This window comes from Pantherophis guttatus, chromosome 12 (assembly GCF_059756535.1).
Source record: "Pantherophis guttatus breed Tessera chromosome 12, ASM5975653v1, whole genome shotgun sequence".
Classification (NCBI taxonomy): Eukaryota; Metazoa; Chordata; class Lepidosauria; order Squamata; family Colubridae; genus Pantherophis; species Pantherophis guttatus.
In genome coordinates this window covers 3,915,665-3,938,029 of record NC_142074.1, presented here as the reverse complement: position 1 = coordinate 3,938,029, position 22,365 = coordinate 3,915,665, and the positions used below count along the sequence as shown (strand labels likewise).

Below are 22,365 nucleotides of genomic sequence, written 5' to 3'. Positions count from 1 at the left end.
GGCAGGCCTGGTTCCTCTTTGTGATAATGCTTAATAAGTCACAGTGGATGGATTTACCCCAGAATTAAGCTATAATTTATCAACTACACAAAATATGCTAAACCAAAGTCAAAGAAGCAATATTATGGTTTGGTACAATGTGTGGATCAGGCCACGTCTTTGATTCCTCTACAAACCACACTGGTCTCTTTTCATTTAGGTTCACCCAAACATCTATGGGCTTGAACCCCCAGAATTCCCAGCAACAGCAATATTGGCTTGAGAATTCTGGGAGTAACCTAGGTTCAGAAATACAGATGATAACGTTTGTAAACCTCAGAACACCATAAGTCAATTTATCAAGTATAACAGGGGTACTTTAAAATCATTTGTTAAGACATACATGGAGGTCCTTTCTACATCTCCAAAGGGATGCTGTCTTGGTCAATGCGATTTTATACAAATGTAGCAAAGCCCCAAAAAATTCTAAATATGAACAAAACACAAAGTACACCGTATGCAAGAAATCAAGAATGAAAATCTAGGTGTCTAAAAACTTACTACGCTAAAAACATCTTCTCTTTAGACGTGGCTCCTGAGAAGAGCAATTATACAGTAACTACATCTGTTCCCTTAATTCGCTCCTGATAATACCAGAATGCACCAGTTGTGAAACCAAGCTGAAGGTCACAAAGGTAATAACCACAATCTTGTTGCTAATCTCAACTCCACATGGTTTACAAGGGGTGGTCCAGAAGTTCAATTCATGAAATAAATGACCACAGAGGAGCCTCCTCAAGAGAACGCCACTGTCTTTGTCCTAAGCAACAAGGGAAGCCCTTCAGTTAAGAAGTCAAGACTATCCATATTATATAATTATTTCGGTGCTAATAATTCCATGTTTTTTCTCGCTTGGAACAGATCTCTATCTAATAAAGGAGAATATTTGTAGCTTAAGGTTTGCCATGAGGGGTCTTTGGTGGTCTCTGAATTTGGTTGTTTTCTTGCAGACGTTTCATCAGCCAAAGTAGATAACATCATCAGTGTTAGTTGACTAACACTGAGTAATGACATGTCTGCAAGAAAGCAACCAAGCTCTGAGAGCACTAAGGACCCCTCAGATATCTATATACAGCAGGGGTGAAATCCAGCAGGTTCTGACAGGTTCTGAAGAACCGGTAGTGGAAATTTTGAGTTGTTCGGAGAACCGGCAAATACCACCTCTGGCTGGCTCCAGGGTGGGGTGGGAATGGAGATTTTGTAGTATCCTTCCCCTGGAATGGGATAGGAATGGAGATTTTGCAGTATCCTTCCCCTGCCATGCCCACCAAGCCACACCCACCAAGCCACACCCACCAAGCCACACCACGCCCATCAAGCCACGCCCACAGAACCGGTAGTAAAAAAATTTGGATTTCACCACTGATATACAGGTAGTTCAAAGTTATAATGGCACTGAAAAAAGTGACTTATGACCACTGTTTATAATTGCGATCATTTGCAGTATCCCCATGGTCAAAATTCATATGCTTGACAACTGGTTCATATTTATGACGGTTCCAGTGTCCTGGGATCACTTTTGTGACATTCTGACAAGCAAAGTCAATGAGGAAGCTAGATTCACTTAACAACTATGCTACTAACTTAACAACTGCAGCAATTCACTTAACAACTATAGCAAGAAAGGTCATAAAATGAGGCAAAAATCACTTAGCAAATGTCTCGCTTAGCAACATAAATTTTGGGCTCAATTGTGGTCGTAAGTCGGGGACTACATGTACTTCCCAGTTTTCAACAGTTTTACCAGCTGCCCAGGTTAAAATCGCATTTGCGCCGAATACTTTTTGCAAGATGCTAAATCAGAACAAGAACGAGAGGGCCTTGCTTTGCACAGGAGCAGACTCTCATTCCCAAACGACTTCAGCAGAAGGTAAGAGATTAAATTTTACTGAAGATGTCCAGGGGTGGCGGGTCCCCCACAGAAAAAAATGCTCCTCAAAGCCCTGAAGAACAAAAACAAAACTGCCAGATATTTTAACAAATAAACACAGAATAGTGCATTAAGCAAAGTGGTAAATGTGATTTGTCATTTACCACTGTGAATCTATAGATTTTAATGACAGGGTCTCATTTACATTTAACGATCAGTGTACTAGAAAGATTTCTCAAGAACTGGCGCTTTCGTGCCTGTCTCAGTAGGAATATATAGATATTTCTTCTTCGCTAACATTCAACTGACTGAGCACTGCTGGGTAGAATGTATTATTTAATCCCTCCGTTTCTTCTCACGGCAAACATCACGTCCAAATGGGGAGGAGAGAAGGGGACCTTCTTTGATGTTTGGTCTAACGGTGGAAGGGAGGAGAGAGTGATCTGCAAAGGGAAGCAATGGGGATCCACCCAATATTTGAAATGCTAACCAGAATTCATGATGCCAAGCTTGGGAGGAGGCCCAGCCGGCTGAACAAACTGGAGTTCTCAGAGCAGCTCATTGGATGAGCAAACCAAGTACAGCTATTCCTCACCTTACGACCACAATCGAGCCCCAAATCTCTCTTGCTAAGCGAGACAGTTGTTATTTATTTATTTATTTATTTATAAAATTTGTATGCCGCCCTATCTCCAAGGACTCGACCAAGCAACTGTTAAAATCAACAAATATACACAAAAATATGAAAAGTTTTAAAAATTTTAAAATATACTACCCCATCAGTCCAGGCTGGGGGTCATAAATAGCCAGGTTTTCAATTCACGGCAGAAGGTGCGAAGGTCAGGGGCAGATTTGCCCCATTTTGTGACTTTTTTGACACATTTGTTAAATGAATCACTGCAATTGTTCAATTAGCAACCTGGTTGTTATGTGAATCTGGCTTCCCCATTGACTTTGCTTGTCAGAAGGTCGCAAAAATGGATTGCATGATCCCAGGACACTGGAACCGTCATAAATATGAACCAGTTGCCAAGTATCCGAATTTTGATCATGTGACCCTGGGGATGCTGTAAGGGTGAAACACGGTCATGTCACTTGTTTTCAGTCCCATTATAACTTTGAACAGTCACTAAACGGATGGTTGTAAGTCGAGGGCTACCTGTATGTTGTCACCATGGCAACAGAAAGAGAACAGGTTGGGAATAAAGACCAATGTCACAACACATGATGGGGATCCCCAGTGCACAGACTACAAGATCACTTCACAATCTCAAATATGATGGGAAAAGAAGCATAGCATTAAAGAAGGGGGGGATATATAGTAAAACAATCAGGAATTTCAAGGGAAGAGGGAGGGAGGGAGAGAGAGGGAGGGAAGGAGAGAGAGGGGAGAGGGAGAGGGTGGGAGGGAGAGGGAGGGAGGGAGGCAGAGAGGGGAGGGAGAGAGGGGGGAGGGAGGCAAGGAGGGAGAGGGTGGGAGGGAGAAGGAGGGAGGGAGGCAGAGGGAGGGAGAGGGAGGGAGGGAAGCAGAGAGAGGGGAGGAAGAGAGGGGGGAGGGAGGCAAGGAGGGAGAGGGAGGGGGAGGGGAGGAAGAGAGGGGGGAGGGAGGCAAGGAGGGAGAGGGAGGGGGAGGGAGAGGGAGGGAGGGAGGCAGAGAGAGGGGAGGGAGAGGGGGAGGGAGAGAGAGGGAGGGAGGGAGAGAAAGAGGAGTGAGGAGAGAGAGAGGACAGAGGGAGAGAGACAGAGAGAGGGAGGGAGGGAGAGAAAGAGAGAGATGGAGAAGGAGATGTGTTGAAAAAGACAGGATAGGGAATTCTAAAACACTGTAAGGTGTCACACAGTAGTTGAGTCACCAACGCAGCTGACTAATAGTACACTTATAAATGCAAAAGGAAGTCATTTTTCACACAGTGCCTGATGGAATTCACTGTTACCAGATCCAACAGGACCGGCCCAACCATCAGACAGTTATCTCATTCCATCCATCTCACCACGTCACCTGTTCTCAGACTCAAACATGCCCTGTTTTCCCGTTATAATTTTTGGGGAAGAAGTTAATTTCCATTTCTTCCATCTCAGCAACTCAATCGTATCTTGCCAATCGTATCTTGGTTTCATTCCTATTTTATTTTCGTTGTGTATCAGGGAACCTGATGCCGAGATATGGAGCAGTCTTCTTCAAATCTCAAGTTTTCTGCAAATAATCTTGCAAGCAACATCAGGAAAAGGGCCCAAATCCCCTCTTTTGATGAAGGTCTTAATCAGCTCCAAAAGTGTTATTTCCCCATCCTTTATCTCACACGCCAGCAACACAAATGCAAAATGCCAATGTTACTTGCATGCACAACTTTATAAAAACTGTAGCAAAAGCAAAACAAACAGAAAGATAAGAAAAAAACATTAAGTGCCAGAGGCCAGGAAAATCTGTGGCTTAGAAGAGAATAATTCTTGAAGGTTAGTATTTGGACATCAAAGCTTTTTAATTGAATTTCGAATACTTTATCTGGCCAAGTGTGATTGCACACAAAAGGAATTTGTCTCTAGTGCAGAAGCTTTCGGTGTTCATGCATAGCAACAGAATAATGATAATCATTATAAAAATAATATCAACAAGGGGAGGAAGTTAGAAAGATAATAAGAAGGATAAATAATAATAATACCGCAGCCACACTACATGGTAAATACACATAGACATTAGACAGCACTGTGAGAATTAGGGGTTCAGCAGACTGATGGACCGAGGGAAAAAATTGTCCTTGTGTCTAGTTGTTTTGTCCTGCAATGCGCTATAGCACAGTCCCGAGGGAAGGAGTTGAAACCAAAGACCAGAAGTTTCTCTTCAGCAACTTTTTTTTTTTTTTTTTTAAATTTGATTTATATGCCGCCCTTCTCCGGAGACTCAGGGCGGCTTACAGTGCGTTAAGCAATAGCCTTCATACTTTTGTATATTTATACAAAGTCAGCTTATTGCCCCCACAAACTGGGTCCTCATTTAACCTACCTTAGAAAGGATGGAAGGCTGAGTCAACCTTGAGCCTTGGAGAGATTCGAACCAGCAGTAAATTGCAGGCAGCTGTGTTAATAACAGGGTGCTTTAAACCACTGTAGTACCAAGGCTCTTGAAAAGAAAGCCTGCTCAAACATCTTCTGTCCACCAGAGCACCATCGCTGATCTCCCATTGCAACAGCAATAGTAATAGCACTGAGACTTATATATACCACTCCACAGTGCTTTGCAGCCCTCTTTAAGTGGTTTACAGAGTCAGCATCTTGTCCCCAACAATTTGGGTCCTCATTTTACTGACCTCGGAAGGACGGAAGGCTGAGTTGATCTCGAACCAGTCTGGATTGAACTGCTGGCAGTCGGCAGAATTAGTCTGCAATACTGCATTTTAATCACCGCGCCACCACAGCTCCTATTGCCTTTTGTTTCAAGCCCTTAAATGTATTATTTATTAGAACTGCATCCTAGTCTTCATTTATATTCCTCCCATTTTCCCCTACAACAGCCATCTTGTGAAACAGATGAGACTGAAACTGGCACAAAGTTACTCTGTATGTTTCTATGGCTGAGGAAGCACCTGGTCTCTCTGCTTCTAATCCAGCACCTTCAGTACTAGCCCCACGGGATCTTGAACTTAGAAGGAAGGACTGGCCCAGAGTCCCCCAACAAGCCACTCTGCTTCAGGGAAGATTAGAACCTTGATCTCTCTAGTCCCAGACTGGCACCTTCCTCACTGCACTATACTTCTTGTATTGAAAGGGAGGGACTGGCCCAAGACCTCCATGGTGAAGGAGACTGTGATGGAACGTGTCTAGGAAGGGGGAGATGATGGAATGGACTACAGTAACCTCAGGAAGGAGGTTCCAAGGAAGCACATTCCAAGGAGGGATGTAAAACAAGAGTCCAGAACTGGATTGTGGGAAGAGAAAGAAAATTAGGATGGTCGCTCACTAGAATCTCCCAGGGTGTATCCATTAGATCAGAGGAGTATAGGTTTAGTCTGGCAAGATTCTGTCTATATGTGTCATGGATCCACCTCCTGACCCCTCTCTGCAGTGACAGGCTGAAGCTGAGCTGAGAGAACCACAGCTGCGGCGAGTTGGCCTGGAGGCTCCAGGTGAGGATCGGGAGCAGTTCCCACAGGCAGCAATGAGAAGGAAGTGGAGTCCACACTTCCTCCCTATCTGGGGGCATGCAGGACAGAAAGGAGACAGGTGCAATGCCAGTCAGCCAGATTAACTCATGAGGAGGCCACTTCACCCCTAGTGAAGGGCCGCACTGGTGTTACCTATTTAATCCCACCCTGCGAGTTGAGTGCTGCTGGAACAACGTGTCCAGTTTCATGCCGTGTGTTTCTGTTCTGTACATCCTGACTGGTGACTTGTGTATCCTGACTTTTGTGTTCTGTTTGGACTGGGTTTCTGCCAAGTGTCTCTTGCCATGCTGAGTTTGGTGACTGGATCCACTCCATGTGTGTTCTACCTGGAAGCTTTTGGGGGTGTTGAATAAAAGCTTTCAAACTTGTGAGCGGGTGCGTGTGGGCCAGGCAGCAAAATATGATGTGAGCAAATAAAGAACTGAACTTCGTTTGGATTATGTTACGGGCTAGGCCTGTCAGTGGATCTCCCCACTTCTAAACCAGCACCTTTTCCACTACTCAGTGCTGGCTCTTAAGCGGAGAGGGAGGAACTGGTCCAAAACATCTATAGTTCGAAGGGTCTTAGAACCCGCTCTGTTCCCAGACTTTTATCACTACACCACAATGGCTGTACTCTATGGTTTTAAAGGCATGATAGTATAAGAAATAATAAACCCCCCAAATAGTTATGTAACTGTGGGATTACCCATGAGATTACAGCTAAAGATGACCATCGCATAACAAGGAAGACGCTGGGTTCACATATCATGAAACACACAGAAGTCCAGGATTGTAGGAACAACTGTTTCAAATTTAAAAGTTGGATGTGTAGCTCTTATTTGGCACATCTGGCAAGGAAGAATCTACCACTCCTTTAATCCCCAAATCTCCTGCTGAATCTAAGGATATTTTTCCCTATCATTCACTTGGTATCTGTCTTCCTGAAAATTAAGCTGAGCGTTGGGTGTATTGGGAAGATAAAGAGCGAAGGTTGACTTTTCTTTTGGTCTGTTTTCCTTCAGGTATGGAAAAGTGCAAATGCAGATTTTTTTATGGTGTGGGATTCCACTGTGGTTTACTTTAGAAAGCTGGATTTCAATATATTGGATAAACCCAAAATAATAAAAATAGGTAAAAATGTAAAAGGCTACAACTGGGGTATCTGTAAGGAGGATGGGTCAAAAAACCAGAATGATGGCCAAAATTGCATGATCAAAGCCATTTTATCCCCATCCAGATCACCCATACGCCTGGTCCTATTCTATCTCCCATCACCAGAGCTAAACATTTAAGGCAGCAGAATTCAGCTGTTGTCAGCTCCCCCCCCCACCGCTGAATTTAAAATGTGATAGATTTTAATATTATTTTAGCTTATCCAACAATCTGTTGGTTTACTGTTCCTCTTTCATAAGGCATACAAATTAATGCAGCGTAAGAAACTGATGCAATCCCTGTTGTTAACTGCCAGGTTTATTATCACTAAACACTGAAAAACTAAAATCCATCTTTCATTCCATTAGTGGTATTTAAAAGTGCAGGAAATTGCTCCGCCTGAAAAAAATCAACACAGCAAAGAACTTTGAAAAACCTACAATGAGGGATAATTTTATCTAGGTCTGGTTGCCGTGTATTAATAAAAAATTTCCTAATGGATTGCCTTTCTCTATTCAAATGTCATTCTAGATAGAAATTCAGAATATGGGTGGGCTAAAATTTCAAATACCTGCACGTTTGGGTAGTTGTAAATGTACATCCCCCTTTTCCCCCCTGTTTTGTATTCTTTCTTTACTCTGCCTTCTAATTTTTAAGTCTTCTCTAGAAAAAAAAATTTTTTTTAACTTTTATTGTAATTCTACCTTGTTAATGCTTTTTAAAATATGATTATAGCTCTTTTAGATATAGGGTGCTTTAGGGGTACTCCTACGTATCTTTGGTTCGGATCGTGTGGTAATGGCTCATTAAAAACTCTAAGCCAGGGGTCTCCAACCTTGGCAATTTTAAACCTGGCGGACTTCAACTCCCAGAATTCCCCAGCCAGCTGCTGGCTTGTGCTACCATCTGTACAATAAACCACACCATTCATTAAGTCTGAAACATCTTATAATACTGTTTTATTCTGTTTAACAAACCTGTCCTTAATTATTTTTAAATCCTATTATTGTTTTTCTGTGTTATGTATACAAAAGTATATAACAATTCTACAACTAGATATTTTATTGTATCTGACCTTAAGATTGTAATAAATTGATTGATTTGATTGATCGATTGATCGATCGATCGATTGATTGACAGGGCTTTTCTAATTGAGGACTCTACACCAATTCAGAATCAGTTCCAAACTTCCACTATCAGTCATAGCACTGACTGATAGTGGAAGCCGAGTTGATTTATTTGAAGGCAGAGCAAACCCAGTTTTCCTTGTGAACTGCTCTGGCCCTTCAGTTCTGGCGGATAATCTGTTTTCACCCTGTGAAAACTTTCACGTCTTCCTGCTTCTCAGATCCTGCCTCAAAACGGTCATTACTCTCCTGCCCCACCACCCAACACCACGGTCATTCAGCATCTGGTTCCTTCCAGTCTTCATAAAACCATGGTTAAGAGTTATTCAGAAAAATGCCTGGTTCTAACATGGAACTGAACTGCAGGAGGAATCATGGAAGCTTCTTCTCATAGCAATCACTCAGATTTTTTGCCTCTTTCATAGTTTGAGTGCAAAAGAGAAAAATGATGCATATACTAATGGGGTATTGTTAACAATTTATTTAATGTACCTTTTTGGTAGAGTGGGACATGATTTTTTTGTTACTCACCAATCACCATTCGCTACCTTCCCAGCTGGTATCTGACAAGCAAAGTGAATGTGGATTCACTTAATGACCATGGCAAAAAGGCTGTAAAATTGGGTGTAGTCATATGATGGCTCATTTAATAGCTGCATCATTTAGCAACAGAAGTTCTAGTCCCAATTGTAATTGCAAGCCAAGGACTACCTGTATTGTATATTTATTTGCCAAATTCAATGGGAACAACTTGAAATATCAAGACACTGATCCTTCAGACTCCATTTCCATGATCACTGGAGCTCCCGCTGCCCACACTGGTGAATTTTAACAGCTCAAGTGCCTGATTTCCTGCAACTGTAAAGATAGGAAGCACAAGAAAACTATGGTGTGTGGCTTAAAACAGATCATTTCTGCTAAAAACGCAAAGAGCCCTCCAGTATTCTCTCATGCCATTAGAAACCCATCGCTCTAATCGCTTTCGGGATAAGCAACATTATGCAGACACAGAAAAAGGGTAAAAAAATAAGCAAAAGAAACCAGGGACAGAAAATAAGGGAAAAGAAAAGGCAATCAACCAAATGGATCCACAGAGATTTAATTCACCCATCACGTTTTGGGTGAATTAAGGCCTTCACATGATTTTCACTTTTTTGTAAGATAAAGAAAATACAGATTAGATTACCAGTTTTAGTCCTATCTGTGCCACATTGTAAAACAGCATTTTCCAGAACTGGGCAACTTTAAGATATGTGGACTTCAACTCCCAGAATTCCTCAGGCACATGACCACTGCTAAGAATTCTGGGGCTTGATGTCCACACATCTTAACTGTTGTCCAGGTTGGGAAACATGATGAAAGCTGCTAATTTTAAGAACAGCACAAAGGTCAGTTTCAGGACATCTGTGCCATACGTCCCATGTCCAGCTGAAGCTCAGTTTCATCCCAAGCACGCTCATCCTACCCTAGCAAATCGGAATTATTAATCTGAATGCTATCCTGCAAGCCAACATAATATTGCCTGCAATCTTAGTAGGTTGGAAACAATATTGTGTTGGCTAGAAGACATTGTGTTACTTGACCAACCAGATTTTACAATTTTGTGGCGTTTGTTAAGTGAATGTTGCAATTATTAAGTGAAGCCATGGTTTACTACGGGACCAATTTTGCAGAAAACTGGAAGTAACCGCCAATTTTCAACAACATCATGGTCAAATGTAGACACGTGATGCTGCAAATGGCCATAAATGCTGCCCGGTTGCCAATTGCTTGAAGTGTAGTCACATGACCACAGGGGTCCTCCAAGTGTTGGAAGCTCAAATCCAGGTTGTAAATAGCAATAACAATAGCACTTATATACCACTTCAATAGTGCTTCACAGCACTCTCTGGGTGGTTTACAATATTTTGCATATTAGCCCCAACAATCTGGGTCCTCATTTTACCAACCTCGGAAAGATGGAAGGCTGAGTCAACCGGTCAAGATCAAACTCCAAGCTCTGAGCAGAGTAAGCCTGCAATCCTGCATTCTAACCACTACAGGTCTGTAGAGATTCTCAGTCATCCAGGTCATGGTTGTCCCAAAGGTGCTTTTTCAGGAGGTAACTGAACTTTCTTGTTTTTTCTTTTGAAGACATTTCGCTTCTCATCCAATAAGCTCCTTCAGCTGTGACAGGATAGTGGGGAATGGAAGGATTTATATTCCTTGCAGATAGCTGGCCATTTGCATCCTGTTAGAGCAGGGTGTCAAACTCAAGGCCCGCAGGCCGAATCAGGCCTGTGGAATGCTTAGATTTGGCCCATGGGGCTGCCCTGGAAACAGTGAAGTGCTGGTTTGCGGTGCCTCTGCCAATGAAAATGGAGCTTGGGAGGGCTGCATGCGTTCCTCCCGAGCTCCATTTCGCTGACAGAGGGCTGCAGCCAAAAACGGAGTTCGGGAGAACTGTGTGAGGGGGCCACCTCCAGCTCTGTTTTTGCTGGCAGAGGGCTGCAGGAGGCCGTCACAGCCAAAAACAGAGCTTGGGAGTCCATTTTCGCTGGCAGACCACTCAGGCCGCCACAGGCACCCACAAGACAAGTGACATGCTGGCCACGCCCACCCCAGGCCCCTGAGGTCAAATGCAACCCTGATGCGGCCCTCAATGAAATCGAGTTTGACACCCCTATTTTAGATGGTCGTTGAGGCCGCTTGGAGGTTTACCTGTGTCCTCAGGGTCACCTGAGTGGTGCTCCTGGTTCCTGTAGTCTGCAATGTTTCCTCTGGAAATCCATTCCTACTCCCACACCATTCAAAGGGTGTTCATCCCAAATTGTATAGCTAAAAGTCTGAAGAGATTCTAGTCATCCAAGTCATGGTTGTCCCAAAGGTGCTTTTTCAGGAGGCAACTGGATTTTGTTTTTTCTTTTGAAGACGTTTTGCTTCTTATCCAAGAAGCCACTATCCTGTCAGAGCTGAAGAAGACAATGATGAGATTGATGAGAAGCAAAACGTCTTCAAAACAAAAAACAAGAAAGTCCAGTTGCCTCCTGAAAAAGCACCTTTGGGTCTAACAACTACACCACCACAACTCCTAGTAGCCCAGATAGGTCTGTTAGAACTTTGAATAGTCACTCAGTATCAGGCACAACCAGAATCACTCATGAATGGCCTTAGGCTATAACTAATCCTCTATGTTACCAGGATCTCCCTAGACTGCTTGCCTTGCCCTGGGAAGAACCAGGTAGGGCTTCATGGATTTTGGGGTGAAGTCACACCTATGCCATTTGCAACTGTGCAGCAACTCCAAACTAGGCCCTCCCTTGATCCCTCCTTCCAGCCTAGTTGGCAATTCCCCAACACTAAGCAACCAGTAGTAACTCAAGGACTACTTGTATATGAAAAGAAACCCAAGAGAAACTACGTGGATGTCATATCCCCACCCTCTCGCACTCCTCCTCCATCCAATGAGGTCTTCATCGGTGTTCTCCTTGCGCTCCCAAATCTTCCTTACACCCCATTATCTAAAAATGGGGCCATTTTACCAGACTGGTGAATAACCAGATCCAACCTGCTTCATGCCATAAAAGTAGCCATCTCGTTCTCGTCTGTCTCCAAGTCATGGCTGAAGATTTGGTAGATGTTGTGCTTTATATATTGCACGTAATTATTTCTCACATACAGACCAGTATTTTCCGGAGTGATGCTAACAAGAGACATGAGATAAGCACATATTTAAAATACCAGAACAATAAAGCACTACAACTCAGCGTATTCCATGGTGCATTTTCACAAGATGTCCTTCTGCATTCATGGAGAATTAGCCTTCCTTTCAAATACCTACATGAAATCACTTATGAAACACTTGTGGGACCTTGATCTATATGTGCTGGAACTCGCAAATAAACGAATACTCCACCCTTTTACTAAGATGCCACTATTTTCTTAGGTTCAAGTTTTAGGAGGGGTGAAGGGGGCCTTGGCTCACAGGAAAAGCAGCTTATTTGCTTATAGCCAGCCTTTATTAGTTGTGTAAATAACTCAAAGCTGCCAACATATCCAACCACCACCCTTCTTCCTTCTATTTTCTCAACAACAACCTTGTGAGGTGGGTTGGGCTGAGAGAGAATGACTGTCCCAAAGTCACCCATTTGCCTTTCATGCATAAGGTGGGAGTAGAACTCACAGTCTCATGATTGGCCCAAAGTCACCCAGCTGGCTTTCATGGCTAAGACGGAACTAGAATTCCTGATATCATACTTTCTAGCCTGGTGCTTTTACTGCTAGACCTAACTGATGAAGTAGGTAACTTTCTCTAGCATCTCCAAAATTTGAAACTGTTACCCAGAGGGCCACCCTACAGAACAGTATTTCTCAACCTTGGCTGCTTGAAGAAGTGTGAACTTCAACTCCCAGAATCCCCCAGCCAGGGGCCCCTAGGAGTTGGCCATTCTAGGAGTTAAAGCCCGCACATCTTCAAGCCGCCAAGGTTGAGAAACTCTGCCATAGAACAGGTCAAAGGTCTTGAGTATTTAGGAGGATGTTTCCAATTGTCCAGAGGAAATCTTTCTGAATTTCGCACTCTACTTGCTCCTTTACCCAGAAGAACATGGAGCATACGGGACATAATGAGGCCCTTATTTCAACTTCATCCCCTATGAGAAAATTAGGTTTCTCGAGATGCCATTGGTAGATACCAACCCGCATTTACAACACAGAGATTACACCTCCCACACCAATCAATCAAACGAGTAAAGGTTCTTGTAGTAACCCTTTATCTAACCATGACACTGGCAACATTTAAACAGGTACCAGCAGCCCTTGGGTTTTATTTATTTTTATTTTATTTATTAATCTAATTTGCTTTGTTACGGCTGTAATGGAGCGTGCCCAACACAGTCATAAATCGTGACGGTCCTGTGACTGGACTCATTTTTTAATTGTTAAACAAACACCAGGGTCATTAAGCAGGGCCCATGGATTACGATGGACTGGTTTTGTCACTGTAGGGAGGGGTGGTCAATGGAACTGGATCATAAATACCCCCATGGAGTCCTTCATAAGTTGAGGACTACCTGTATCAGGTACTACAAGCAGGTAGTCCTCAACTTACGACCACAATTGAGCCAAACATTTCTGCTGCTAAGTGAGACATTTGATAACTGAGTTTTGCCCCATTTACAACCTTGCTTGCCACAACAACAACAATTGCAACTATCATATAGTCAGATTGACACTGGATTTTATTATAGATTTTAGTTGTTATTTATTATTTTATACTAGAATTTTTAAGTGTATATATACTGAGTGCTTTTATTTGTCTGGTCTAAGACTGTAATAATACATTGTTGTTGTAGTTGTTAAGTGAATCACTGCAGTTCTTCCGCATTGCCTTTGCTTTTCAGAAGGTCCCAGAAGGGGATCACATGACCCTGGGACACTGCGACCGTCACAAATATGAGACAGCTGCCAAGAGTCTGAATTTTGATCACGTGACCATGGGGGTACTTGCAATGGTTGTAAGTATGAAAAATATTAATCAGTCTTTTTTTTAGTGCCATTGTAATTTTCAACAGTCACTAAATGGACTGTTGCAAGTCGAGGACTAGCTATACAATAAAAAAAAGTATTTGTTTGTTTTGTTTGCATCCATCTCACAACAAGGTGATGCTGGGTGCCTTAAAATGTTAAAGAAAAAAGTTCTCCCAACTTCATATTTATATCAAGTCAAAACAAACTTGATTTCTGGCAAGTGTCTGGATTAGACTCTGCGGTTTTGTGGCATCTTATTCAGAGGTGGGTCTGCTCTTGCCTTCTTCTTCCTTGGGTGGGGGGGGAGGAAGAGGGGAACTGGCCCAAAGTCACCCAGTTGACCGTGGGCCTTAGGCGGGACTAGAGTTCACAGTCTCCCAGATTCTGTCCCAGCGCCTCAAACCACTACATCAAACCAGCTCTCCAACCTCCTAAAGGAGCTGAAAAAATATTTCAAGGGCCTTTTGCAAACCATGAGATCAGGAGAAAAGATCAGAAGAAAGCCCAAAAATGCCCAGCAAAAATGAAAAAGCAAAATGGGGGGGACCCATCTTGATTGCGTGATTGAGCCAAACACATAGGAACATGAATTGCAATCAAATTATCCCAATCACAAAGTGCTTCGGTATGTATAGTTTGGAAGTCCAACCCCATCAGTTTGAAGTAGCGAGGGTCCCAAAGACTCAATCAGGATAAAAATTGGTGGAAAGGAGAAGGAGAAGTAAATCAGGAAAGGTCCAGCACCACAGAAAGCAAAGCTGAGAGAGAAGAATTGGTCCAAGCAAAACATCATCAAACATGAAGGAACCGCTCAATCATCTCAAGAGTAAAAAATGGTGGAAGATGAAAGTTGTGGGTTTCATTGATAAGAACCTCAAAGACGAGTTAGGCTGCCATTTAACAACCCTGAAGAGCAAAGCAAACAGGAGAAGATAAAAAAAAGGATGATCAGGACAGAAGAATACAACCTCAGTGTCATCCAAATTTAGTTTACGGCAGTGGGAACGCATCCAACTGGGGTATTTGCTGGTTCTCTGAACTACTCAAAATTTCCGCTACTGATTCTCTACCGACTCTGCTGAATTAGAGTGCAGTACTGCAGGCTACTTCTGCTGATCACTGGCTGCCAGCAATTTGGCAGTTCGGGTCTCACTGGCTTAAAGTTGACTCAACCTCCCATCCTTCCAAGGTCGGTAAAAATGAGACCCAAACTGTTGGGGGCAATATGCTGACTCTGGATGACTGAGAATCTCCATAGACATTTAATCCTGGACAATAATCTCTTTTAGGGAAGGTAGCAAATAAGGCGATCAGCTTCAGCCCCAGAGGAGGAATTGGATTATGTAGACATGTTTCAGTTGAGATTTAGGCCAAGGTTTAGTACGGAGACAGCTTGCTGATGACGTGAAATGGGTTGGGGTAGTGTGTCACCTTTATGCTTCTTGATCTCTCAATACCTGTGATTGTGGTCTCCTGTTTGGCCAACTTCACAGTTTGGGAGTCAGAGGAACTGTTTTATTTCTGATTCTCCTTTTTCTGAGGTCCCTTTCAATCCGTATTGATAAGTGGAGAGACTTCATGGCCACAACTGCTCATCTGTGGGGAGGGCTCAATGCTCTCTCCCTTCCTATTTAACATCTACATGAAACAGCTGGGCGAGATCAGCCGCCTGTTTGGGGTCATGAATAAAGTTACGATATCTAGTTGTGTATCCTGGTCAGCTGAGCAAGGTGATTGAAGTCCTAACCCAGTGCAAGGAGACTATGTAGTCCTGGATGGGGAGGAACAGACTCGGGCTCAATCCTAATGAAACAAGTGGTTTTGTCTCAAATGTATTCCACTGTAATTATCAGTCTGGTTGTGATCCCTCATTTGAGACTTGTGTGCAATCTGGGAGTTTTCTAACTCTGAACATCTTCTCAAAAAAGAGTGGAACCTGTGACCATGAGGGCCTTTACATAGGGACGTCTCATGCAACAGTTGTGGGAGGGAAGGAAGGGAAGGACCAATCATTGAAAGATACCTGGATGTCACTAACAAAAATACGAAATACAAAATACTGAAAAGAAGACATCAAAAAACTCAAAGACAAAGCACAGCAGTGTCAACCTTAAATTGAGCTCAGAATATTTTCAGATAAAGGAAAAGGCTGGGAGTAAAGATCTGTTCACATAGCCAAAAAGCACAATGGCAATACAAGACAGAACCTACCAAACCCTTAATTAATGCAATGAAAAGAGCAAAATTTGACAATCAAGAGCATCTCACTCTGCAGGCAAGCTCAGAAGCACCAGTGCCAATGCTGATGGTTTACTCCAGCCACCAGGAAAAAGCCCCACGATTTATGAAAAACTGTCAAAGCAAACCACCGTTTAAGATATACCAGCACACTCGTTTAAAATGAACTGAAATCACCAATTCAATACATGTATTAAATGAATTAAAATGTTAAAAAAACCGTCAATATATACATATAGCAGGGAAAGAGGGAAATATCCAATGCAGCCCAGAAATATGGCCTCACAGATTTCCCAACCTATTTGAATTAGAACTCAATCTTAATTTAGACTTTATTAAAAGTGTGTTAAATAAAGTACGATAGCTGAAACACAAATATTTATTCCACACTTTTCAACTCGCAACTATTTCTCTAATGTTAAATGAGAAGCAACATTCGGGGAGAGTCATAATACTGACCTATGGATTTTAAAAACTCACTACTGAAATGCATAATGAATTTGAATATGTCTCCTGGTTTGCAGATGTGCAATAAAATCAGGAATTAGAACAAAGAACGTAGAGTAATACAGTTGGAAGGAACCTTGGAGGTCTTCTAGTCCAACCCCTTGCTTGAGCAGGAGACCCTATACCAGTGATGACTAACCTTTTTGCAGTCGCATGCCAAAAGCGGGGGGGATGCGCACGTGCGTGCCCACATGCATAATTCAATGCGCCCCGCCCTCCCTGCACATGGGGATGCGCCCCCCTTGTGCTCCCCCCATTTTTTGCACGCGATGGCATGGTGGGCACAGTGGGCACAGTAGGCCCATTTTTTGCCCTCCCCAGGCTCCAGAGGCTTTCGAGGAGCCTGGGGAGGGCGAAAACAGCCTTCCCCACCCCTCCCAACGCCCTCCGGAGGCCAGAAACAGCCCGTTTCCTCACTTCCAGTGGGCCCAGAAGGCCTGAAAATCAGCTGGCCAGCACGCACATATGCGCTGGAGCTGAGCTAAGGCAACGCTCGCGTGCCCACAGATATGGCTACACATGCCACCTGTGGCATGCGTGCCATAGGTTTGCCATCATGGCCCTATACCATTTCAGATAAATGTCCAGTCTCTTTTTAAAAGCCTCCAGTGCTGGAGCATCCACAACTTCTGAAGCCAAGCTGTTCCACTGGCTGATTGCTCTCATCGTTAGGGAATTTCTCCTGAGTTCCAGGTTGCTTCTCTCCTTGGTTAGTTTCCAACCATTGTTTCTGGTCTTGCCTTTTGGTGCTTTGTAGAATAGGTTGACCCCCCTCATCTTTGTAGGAGCCCCTCAAATATCGGAATACTGCTATCGTGTCTCCCCTAGTCCTTCTTTTCATTAGACTAGACATACATTCGATTATTTTAACGGGTTTTAATATTTGTTTATGTATGAATTTTATGTTTAATTGTTGTGAGCCGCCCTGAGTCCTATGGAGATAGGGCGGCATATAAATTATATTAAATAAATAAATAAATAAATTCATTGTTGACATAAAGGAATGCAGCATTTCAAGTGAGCAACACAAGACTGCAGATATAATGGTTGGTTGGTTGGTTGGTTGGTTTTAAAATCAGCCAGTCTCTGATGAACCAATATTGATTCAGCGTACTGCAACTTTAAAAATTCTGATCCCCACGTAGGACAGCGAGTTGCAAGCCAGAGACCCGCTGAAGCGTAGGGCGCTGACAGCTAAGGCTTCACTTATTATTCATGTTCTCCTATGCATAAACCTTGGTGAGTCACTGGGCTGCTGCAAAATTTTATTGGTAGATTAATCAAGTGAGATTTAGTTGATTATTAAGAAGGGGCTAATTTTAATCAATGAGGGGTCAGTTTTAATTGGTGTGGCTGTGAGTTAAAAGGGGAAATTGTTTATTTTTTTCAAAATGCCATTTTGTTCTGGCACTTTACTAGGAGAGCCCTTGTTTTATTTTTTATTTTAATTTTTTAAATGATGATAATTCCTCTGTCAAGGACAGTCGGTATGTTTCAGTTCATACCAACAGTAACTTCCAATCCAGAGAGATTATTTATTATTTTCCGCATGGCCTCCAGGCACCGGGACATCACATCAAGGGCATCATTGGGGTGGTCCGGGGTGGAGATGTACAGCTGAGTATCATCAGTGTACTGATGGAACTTCACCCCAAAACCACGGATGATCTCACCCAGCAGCTTCACATAAATGTTGAACAGAAGGGGCGAGAGGACCGACCCTTGCGGCACCCCACAAACAAGGCGCCTCGAGGTCGACCTCTGTCCCCCTGCCAACACAAACTGCGAACGGTCGGAGAGGAAGGAGGAGAACCACAGTAATACGGTGCCCCCCACTCCCAACCCCTCCAATCAGCGCAGCATGATACCATGGTTGATGGTATCAAAAGCTGTTGAGAGGTCTAATAGGACCAGGACAGAGGAACAACCCCTGCCCTGAGCCCTCCAGAGATCATCAACCAATGTGACCAATGCCATTTCCGTACTGTACCCCGGCCTGAAGCATGACTGGTACGGATCTAGATAGACAGCTTCATCCAGGTACTGGGGAAGTTGTCGTGCCACCACACTCTCAACAACTTCGCCACAAAGCGAAGGTTGGAGACTGAACAATAGTTCGCTAATACAGCTGGGTCCAGGGAAGGCTTCTTGAGGAGGGGCCTCACCACCGCCTCTTTCAGGGAGGGAGGGAAGAAACCCTCACACAAAGAAGCATTAATAATCCCCTGGAGCCAGCCTCGTGTAACCGCCCGGGAGGCCAGCACCAACCAGGAGGGACACGGGTCCAATAAACATGTGGCAGCGCTAAGCCTACCCAGAATCCTGTCCACATCCTCGGGAGTCACAAGGTCAAACCCCTCCCAGATAACACTCTCAATACCCACCTCCGTCACCCCATCTGAATCTACCCAATCGGAGTCCAAGCCCTCCCGAATTCCTTTGTCATGCAGGAATTGCATAAAATCTTCAGCCCTACCCTGCAAGGGGTCTTCCCTCGCTTCCAAATGGAGAAGGGAGCGGGTCACCCTAAACAGGGCTGCTGGGCGGTTCTCTGCAGACGCAATAAGAGCGGAAAAATAGTTTGATTTTGCCACCCTTATCACCACTAGGTAGATCTTAATATGAGACCTCACCAGTGTTCGGTCAGATTCGGAGCAGCTGGCTCTCCAGTTGTTCTCCAGGCGTCTTTTCCAGCGCTTCATCTCCCTCAGCTCCTCGGAGAACCAAGGAGCTAATTGAGATCGGCACCGGGTCAGAGGCCACAAAGGCACGATGCGGTCCAAAGCTCTAGCTGCCGCTCTATCCCAGGCAGCCACCAGTTCTTCAGTCGAGTCGTGAGCCAGAGCCTCAGGGAATGGCCCAAGCTCCATCAGGAACCTATCCGGATCCATCAGGCGCCTGGGACGGAACCACCTGGTCGGTTCCGTCTCCCTGCGGCGGAGGGTAGCAGCTCAAAAGTCTAGTCGAAGGAGTGAATGATCTGACCATGACAAGGGCTTGGTGACTATACCCCCCGTTTCTAGATCATTCAACCACTGACCAGAGACAAAAATCAAGTCCAGAGTGTGTCCCCCCGTGTGAGTAGGGCCTTGAACTAACTGGGTCAGGTCTATGCCTGTCATGGGCAGGTTGAAATCCCCCATGACCATAAGTCTGGGGATATCCACCACCATGAAAAACATGGGGAGGTGAGTTGTGTTAAATTAAACACTGTTTAGGGAGCCCTTAACTTACAAACACAATTGGGATCAGAATTTATGTTACTATACTAAGCAAGGTGGTTTTTAAGTGAGTCATATCCAATTTTACAACCTTTTTTTGCCACAGTTGTTAAGAGAATTCCTGCATCCAGTTTTGAGACTTTGTTGAGACTTTGGAAAAAGTGCAAAGAAGAGCAGCTAGGATGATCAAAGGCCTGGAGACTAAAACAGATGAAGAACAGTTGCAGGAATTGGGTATGGCCAGCCTAGAGAAAAGAAGGGCTAGGAGGTGACATGATAGCAGTCTTCCAGTAATCGAGGGGCTGCCACAAAGAGGAGGGGGTCTATTTCTTTTTCAAAGCACCAGAAGGCCAGACAAGGAATAATGGATGGAAACTGATCAAGGAGAGATTCAACTTAGAAATAAGGAGAAATTTTCTGACAGTGAGGACAATTAACCAGTGGAATGACTTGCCTCCAGAAGTTGTGGGTGCTTCACCACTGGAGGTTTTTAAGAAGAGACTGGACAGCCACTTGTCTGGAATGGTATAGTGTCTCCTGCTTGAGCAGGAGCTGGATTAGAATAGTCCTGATTGGACTAAAATAGAATAGAATTCTTTATTGGCCAAGTGTGACTGGACACACAAGGAATTTGTCTTGGTGCATGCCCTCTCAGTGTACATAAAAGAATAGAATAGAATAGAATAGAATAGAATAGAATAGAATAGAATAGAATAGAATAGAATAGAATAGAATTCTTTATTGGCCAAGTGTGATTGGACACACAAGGAATTTGTCTTGGTGCATGCCCTCTCAGTGTACATAAAAAGAAAAGATACATTCATCAAGAATCATAAGGTACAACACTTAATGATAGCCATAGGGAACAAATAAGCAATTAAATCATATCAGGAAACAGTCAATATAAATCATAAGGATATCAGCAACAAGGTTACAGTCATGCAGTCATAAGTGGGAGGAAATGGGTGATAGGAACGATGAGAAGATTAATAGTAATGCAGACTTAATAACTAGTTTGACAGTGTTGAGGGAATTATTTGATTAGCAGAGTGATGGCGTTCGGGAAAAAAACTGTCCTTGTGTCTAGTTGTTCTGGTATGCAGTGCTCTATAGCGTCATATTGAGGATAGGAGTTGAAACAGTTTATGTCCAGGATGCGAGGGGTCTGTAAATATTTTCACAGCCCTCTTTTTGACTCATGCAGTATACAGATCCTCAATGGAAGGCAGGTTGGTAGTATCCTCTGAAGTCTATGTCCGTCTTGTTGGGTTGCAGAACCAAACCAGATAGTTATAGAGGTGCAGATGACAGACTCAATAATTCCTCTGTAGAACTGGATCAGCAGCTCCTTGGGCAGTTTGAGCTTTCTGAGTTCATTCTTTGTTGTGCTTTTTTGATGATGTTTTTAATGTTAGGTGTCCATTTTAGGGCTTGAGATATGGTAGAACCTAGAAATTTGAAGGTCTCTACTGTTGATATTGTATTGTCTAGTATTGTAAGAGGTGGTAGTATGGGAGGGTTTCTTTTTTCATCCTTGTTCTCCTCTGAATCTGTTCCAGCTTTTGCATGTCTCTTTTCAAGCGCAGTGCGCAGAACTCTCCGTTCTCCAACAGTGGTTCAATTAGAGGATAATACAGCAAACTCGCTCCCTCCCATGATCTGGACACAATCCTTCTGTTAATGCAGTCAACGATTATTGGCCTTTCAACTGCTTCATTACCAGGCTTGCTCATGCTTTGCTAGTGGTCCAGCTATTACTCCTAGATCTTTCCCATTTACACATTGCAGCCAAGTGAGATTTCCCCGATCCTATATTCATACATTTGATGTTTCCTCCCAGATGCTTTAGGAGGACAGATGTGTTAGTCTATAGTAACCAGATATTAGGAGCTTGCTAACACCTTTTCGCATTTTATTAGCTAACCCATTTTATTAAAAGGCATAAGCTTTCATGAGCTAAATCCACTGATTTATGAATAATGAATGATCTGATGAAGGGAGACATTATGGCTTTTAATAAAATGGGTTAGTTTGAAAGGACCCTACCATTCTCCTGATTTTTTTCTACCCAGATGTAGGATTTCAATCTTTTCATATCAGATCATCCTGTCTGGCCCAATAATTTAAACACATCAAATTAATTTTGAACTGTAGTTTTCTTCTTCAAATTATTAACCAATCTCATAACTTGGTGTCATCTGTATTCTGCCAATTGGCAGTTCTCTCTACTCCACATGTATCTGTCTTTTCTACAAGATGAACAATAAAATAGATAATTGATAGATAAGAGAGAGAGAGAGAGAGACAGACAGACAGACAGACAGACTGACTGACTGACTAAACAAGATTAGGTAAGGAGGTGATAAGTTTCATCAACCACAATACATGTTTATGGCTTGATATTGGTGAACAATGACTAATAAATCATCAGGCATTACAAAAATCATGCGTTGTGATTTTATCCAGTTAACCATTCTGACTTCCAGGGAAGAAATGGCAGATTAAAGATGGAACTGATGACTGTAGCAGAATGAAGAGCCAGTAAGTAGACCAGCACTTCG

General features: G+C 43.3%; 1 protein-coding gene across 1 annotated transcript in view; it reads right to left on the bottom strand.

The window, feature by feature from the left end:
• NEXMIF (neurite extension and migration factor) overlaps nucleotides 1-22,365 on the bottom strand; it is a 412,598-nt gene that overhangs the window by 361,796 nt on the left and 28,437 nt on the right. The window lies entirely within an intron of this gene.